The 6,564-nt window shown below is 41.9% G+C and overlaps 1 long non-coding RNA gene across 2 annotated transcripts; it reads right to left on the reverse strand.

Annotated features, from left to right (window-relative positions):
* Positions 1-316: 316 nt before the first annotated feature.
* LOC125512268 lies at positions 317-4,352 on the reverse strand. Of its 2 annotated transcripts, XR_007285281.1 has the most exons (6): positions 4,004-4,352; positions 3,722-3,888; positions 2,803-2,989; positions 2,607-2,686; positions 865-1,597; positions 317-777 (listed from the first exon to the last, which is right to left on the reverse strand). It is a non-coding gene; the product is annotated as an uncharacterized LOC125512268 (long non-coding RNA). The 2 variants fall into 2 exon arrangements; XR_007285280.1 differs by having other exon boundaries at positions 317-1,597; positions 4,004-4,350.
* Positions 4,353-6,564: the final 2,212 nt, after the last annotated feature.

The raw sequence follows: 6,564 nt of genomic DNA on the forward strand, positions 1-6,564 counted from the left end.
ACAGGAGGCGGATGTTGCCAGATAAAGATGGCACTTGTATATACCTTGAAAAAAACCATACAAGTCAGTGATGGTCCAACACATCACTCATGGACTAAAATAACAAGATAAAGCATCACTAGGGATGCATACTGATTTTACTAATATGTTTTAGTTGTCTACTTTGGAGTTGCAGTACCTCTTAACAGCATGCTACACTCTCAACTTAGTGTTGATAGCAACATATGAAGTGAGGAGATTTGAATAGATTTTTCAAATACATGTGTTGGTATGGGAATGCTTCTCTAAAACGAGGACTCCTAGAACAATCAGAGAATGAATGAATGCGAAAGGCGGAGCATCATCATAGATGAAGGCATCACCAGAATTCATACTTACACGGGGAGACACTAACATGTAGGGATATGTATGGATTGTCAAAACTTGCATTATCCTACTATAACTAGTACAACAAGCTGTAGGTTGGCATATCCATGAACAATGTCCCTCATGATATCATCCAATGCTCGACTATGACAAAAATTAAACAATTACACCTCACAAAGGCAAAGCAAATAATCATGGAGCGAGTAGGAGGGGTAGAAGGGGACCCAAGGAGCTCATCGGAAGTGATTGTAGCCTAGGCTGAGCTTCACCATCACAGCGACAGCCAAGGGAGGCAGCCGAGCCTACCAATGCGTAGCCATCATAGGTGCAGTAGCAGTGTAGCACCACCATAGCCGGAACCGGAACTGCTGGAGCGAATCACCATCACATGGGTCACCTCCATCGAAGGATCTAGCAAGGGGTAAAGTCTGCACGTTTTAGTACAAGCTAGTGACGTCAAAAACCAAACAGTAGCAAGAAGAAGAGAAACTCTAGTACATGATGATTAGTTGAAGAAACAGGGACTACATTCAGTAGTGATGTTTCCATCATCCTACTATCACCAGTAGAGCAAACTGCGGGTTACCATAGTTCTGGAACCATGTACTTCACGATAGATGTATGTAGTAACACAAGACACATGTCACCTAAAGAAAAATTATTCATTCAAGAGACTAGAAATCATACATACAAGTACTGATGGCCTAAAAATCAATCTACAGATGATAGATAATAATAAACAAATGACATCAGCATATTTTCTTCATTATATAAAGTGAAACTAACAAACTGTTATGTGCACGCAGATGCACCAAAAGAAACTAAAGACCATTTATCTTAAGGATTCCACATAGCTGCCGAACATGCTTATCATCCAAGGAAAGAAGCATAGCTTTTTCAAGGGGAAATCAGTCTACAACCCTACGGATATTAGGACTATCTTGGTACAGAATATGAGCATGAGCGATACATCACACAGTATACGCGTCTAGAGAGAAAGAATTACGACCCACAAGGCAGCAACGATAGCTTCTACCTTCACATATATTTCAATACCTACAGCTATTGTCATGTATGTTAAATATGCAAGAGGTAAAAATGACAGTTATGTACATCCATTGCAAACAGACTTGTGAAGAAGAAGATAAACCGCTAATGCACTTCAATCATTAATCCAATATTGCACATTTTTGCTGTTATAGTCAAGCAGCAGCCTCTTGTACTCGAAGGCCTATAAAATAAAATGGATAAGTTAGATTGATTACTGTAGGTGCAGCACATTTTCTGGAAGAGGCATAAACATAAAATGAAATAGATGTAGTATCATCACTACATAAAAGGAGCATTATACTTGGAAGGAAAAAACAACATCCTGTCACCAAACAAACACTACTTGACAGGAAACTGTGTATTTTGTCCCTATATCCATTAGTAGCAGGATAGCAGCAGTGATTCACTTTGCACGAATAATTCATTATGAGGAAACATGTTACTAGGTATGAAACAAACTATTTACACAGGTAAAATGGACACATGTACAGTACATAGCTTGTTGTAAGCAGGAAACACTAGTGCTCATATACCAAAATCAACGGCAATACTTACGGGCGATAGTAACAAGGTTAAACATCAGAGAAAGCACTTGCTTAGATATCATCATTTAGGGGCATTTACATCACCAATGTGGCAAACTGCAAAGCTGGTCTATTCGTCACCAGTTACAAGCATATTCTCGTTCATGCATAACTATAGTCAGCTCTATTTCAAAAACCAGAAGCAAATCAATCGCCCTTCAAAATTTCTGTACTATCTAAACCAACAAAGATGTCAACTCAAATACTTCTAGAAATCAGTGCCCATACGCACTTGTAGGTTGCAGAAACACAAGAGTTTCACCACAACAGTGCACAGACTGCAACAAATGAATAAAAAATTAAACAACATGCCACAATTTCCTTGGTGCCTACAGTACCACTGTGATTCATTAACATTGCCAGGGGCAACACCCAACGAGTGTTTCTAATCCAGGTTATTCATCTAGTTCTCTAGTGTGTCAGCTACAGTATTGAGCATTTGAAAAGTGATGTACTACATATCTTTTGCTTCTAGTTCTTTGGTCAATTACAATATGGGTATTTGAAAAGTATTGTATGTCTAATAACTCCAGGGAAACACATTGAACAAGTATGCATCAGGTGAATGAGAGGAGGAATTTTTGAAATGTACGGTAGAGTACATACTCAGGGTAGTGAAAACTTGGGGACGACCAACAGGCGAGCATTGGAATTTGGAAAGTGTAGTGGCCTATCAGAGTTACTACCTGCACGGAAACATTAGGGGTCAGTCTTCAAGTTTGCCTCTAAAAAACATGAAAGTTGGATTTATAAATAAACAGACTTAACAGAAGATCAAGAAAACATGTATTCTTTTCATTACCAAAAATTACAATGATGAGAAACATGATTGTCACGCAGTCAACATGATTGATCCTCATGCATGCACCACATTTAAAGCCTTCTACTGCTATAGGAGCAAAAAAGAGGGAGCTAGGAGTAGGAGATGGAGGCAAATCACGGGAGAACTTGTGGTCATCGTTGTACACAGCCGCCATAACGCCAGCCCCCTGCTCAGTATGATCAGTATTCAGTACTACAGAATTAAGTGATATCGACACTGAGAAGAAAAACAGATATCAAGGCAACACTTCATGGCTTATGCTTCCCACAGGACTGTATGAACATGCATACAAAAGAGATATAGAACAAATGGAACTGGGGAGGAGGAGCGTGCCCTCGGATTTACCATATTTGCTGGATATGTACGCGCGCTGCCAACTACAGTGGGTAGGTACTACCGAAACCCGGACACTCATGCATTTCTCATTCGTTACAGCAAGATGCAAATACTCTAGTTTACTAACTTAGCCCCCTCAAAAAAAGTTTACTAACTTTGCCAGGCACATTTATGCACAAGTCTACTAACTTACTCTGTCCGCGAAAAAGATGATCGGATACCACCAATCAAAACACCAGAGGCTGCTGCCTAGCTTGTGCTGACCGGATACCACCATCTTATCCAGCAAACTTGTCGCATCACGCCTCACAACTGGAGACGACATGTGCGCCATCACCATAATTTAGTCCCTAACCTCGAGCATTGATGCACTTATCTAAGCGCCACTTGCATGGCACCCTATCAAGCCGACTGACAGGTACACGAAACCATTGACAGGGACGCCGATTAGCAAATGGACCCGACCATGGAAAACTGGGTGCCGCCACACATCCATCTCGAGCGAAATCATGGCTCAGGGTTGGGAGACAGGGGGGAAGGGGCTTGGGAGGGGGGGTGTTACCGAGCGAGGTGCACTACGTGATGACGACGACCTCCTCCTGCGAGACGCCGGCGACGGCCGCCAGGTCCCCCACCGTGTGGAGCGGCAGGTCCAGCTCGTCCGTCACCGCGAGCACTGCCACGGTCGTGGATGCCATGGACCCGAACCGGATTCAATCGCCTGCAACCCTGCGAGCGAGAAGGGGATGTGATGGCGTTAGGTGGATCGGATGGAAAAACGGATGGATGGATGGATCTGACGAGGGGGGGAGGAGGAGGAAATCCCGTCCAGATAAAAATATACATCTGGGAGGCGACGAGGTGGATGGCGGCACGATGTGGGAGGGCGAGGGGAGATGTGGATCGGGGAGGGGCGGCGCGTGCGTCCTCAGGAAGGAAGGGGATCGAGGGAGGGGCAGATGAGTCGTGAGAATGGGGCGGGGGATTTTCCTTCTCATGTGTGAGAGAGAGATGGATCTCGCCGCGCGGGCCGGATCTCGCCGGACAGCGGTCTTCGATTCCCGCCTGAGGTCGCCAGGACCGAGCGCCGGAGGTGGCGGCGGCAAGGGAGGAGTGGAGTGCTAGGGTTCCTGAGAGAGAGAGAGAGAGAGAGAGGGAGAGGAGGGCACGAGGGGTTGTGCAGGGTTCGCGCGCGAGAGAGAGTTGGGTTTGCTGCGGTGGGTTGGATGGATGGACGGACGGATGTTTGCCATGTCATCGATCCATGCCACAACGGATTCCACGAATGAGAATTAAGCTTATGTAATTTTGTTTTTCCTTTTTATTTCTCTTATAGTTTTTTACCCTCTTACTTAGGGCAAGCATTCAACATATTAACCACTAATAGTTTGTTAAAATGAATGAACATTGTGCACATGTGTATATCTTGGGATGACGAATGGTGTTGATTTGGGAAGTTTTCATTTTCATTGCAAAAAAGGCATTTTCTATTTTTCGAGTCCCCGAAATGGTTTTATTTTGAAGAACCTACTAAATCTTTGTTTCAAATGATCACATATTGTGCACAAGGGTGCATTTTGGAATGGCAAACAATGTTGCCTAAGAAAATTTCCTTTTTCTTTTGACAAAAAAACCATTTTTCATTTTTTGAATGCCCAAAATGAGTTTTTTTGTGAAGGACCTACCATATATTTGTTGCAAAATTGGACCACACCATTTCTATAAAAATATTAGGCCATATTTAATGCACAATTGACCAAATGGTTGGGTGTCAAAAGTTTTTATCCACCTCTCGTGAAAAAGACAAATTTCCGCCGATTCAGCAAGAAGCGGGTCAAATTTGAACCGCGGCTGCCTCATAGTTTGCTATTTATTTTTCCCAAAAATCATTTTTAGGTACAAAAGTATCTATTTAATCAGAGAAACAGCAAAAAAATTCAAGATTCAACCACTAGCTAGGAACGGTCAATTCCACCGTTTTGACCGCATTTTGAAACATGCATAAAAAATTCAAAAAATTGAAAAATCTTCGCATTGTGTCATTACATGTGACCAAGTTATCAGGAAAAATAATAAACTTGTAATATGGCAATTCTTTTAAAAAAGTGTTCTCAGAAATGAGCTATCATCTGTGAAGATTCATGGCTTTCAAGCCAAATGATCAACCTTATGGCCACATTCATGGCATAGTTTGCTCAAACAATCTCATATTTTGCACAAGGGTGCATATTGGAATGGCAAACAATTTTGCCTAAGGGAGTTTTCATTTTCTTTGGACGAAAAATCAATTTTCCATTTTTTGAGTGCCTAAAATGAGTTTTTTTGTGAAGGACCTACCATATATTTGTTGCAAATTTGAACCAAATCAATTTTATAAAATACTAGGACATATTTAATGCACAGTTGACAAAAATGGTTGGGTGTCAAAAGTTTTTATCCACCTCTCATGAAAAAGACAAATTTCTGTCGATTCACGAGGAAATGGGTCAAATTTGAACTACAGCTGCCTTATAGTTTGCTCTTTATTTTTTCCAAAAATCATTTCTAGTTACATAAGTATCTATTTAATCAGAAATACATGATTTGGTGGCGATACATCGAGGTTTGGACGGTAGCCGAGGGCCCCAACTCCAAAGCACGTAAAGTCGCATGCCCGCCGCATGGTCACCGCGTGACTGTGGCGTTAAGATACGTTCTGGGTGGCCTAGGCATATCTAGTGGGTTGGGCACTCCCCAGGTAGGTGCTAGGAATAAAATTACACCAGAAGTTTCTCACGAGGAGACCGAACTACGCTCAAATATGAATTAGCAGCCAAGTGTTTGATTAGTGGTACGAGAAATGCACATGGCCAATTGGCGTGTGTTTTGGCTGAGGACGATCACCTACTAAGAAGATTGTCTTCACAAATTTTCAGCTCAAAAGGAGTAGCCTAGGTGGTACTTGCTTTTCAAAGTACCACACTGGACAAAAATATGAATGTTGAAGCTGGGCTCAAAATAATGAATGGATTGAGCTGAAATTTGGTGGAGGATGGTTATTTGGGCATAGGAAAGCACTGTAGAAAATCGATACCATTTGGACATGCCAAAGTGGTACTTCCTTCAAAATGCTCTTCTCTGCACAGAAATTTAGGAAAATTAGCGAGAGAAATTGGATAAATGAAATGAGCTCAAATTTGGTGTAGGTAAGTTACATAGGCATGGTCATGCCCTAGTAAATTTTCAGATAATTTGGGTAAGCCTAGCTAGTACTTACTTCACAAAGCTTCTCTCGTGATAGAAACTTTGGAAATTTCCTGAGAAAGATTTACCAGGAAAATGGAGCTGAATATTATCATGTGGCAATGATTTGGGTATGGAAGAGTGCCCAAAAAGTTTTAGGGTAATAGGAGGGGTCTAGATAAC

Source organism: Triticum urartu, chromosome 6 (genome assembly GCF_003073215.2).
Source record: "Triticum urartu cultivar G1812 chromosome 6, Tu2.1, whole genome shotgun sequence".
NCBI classification, from domain to species: domain Eukaryota; kingdom Viridiplantae; phylum Streptophyta; class Magnoliopsida; order Poales; family Poaceae; genus Triticum; species Triticum urartu.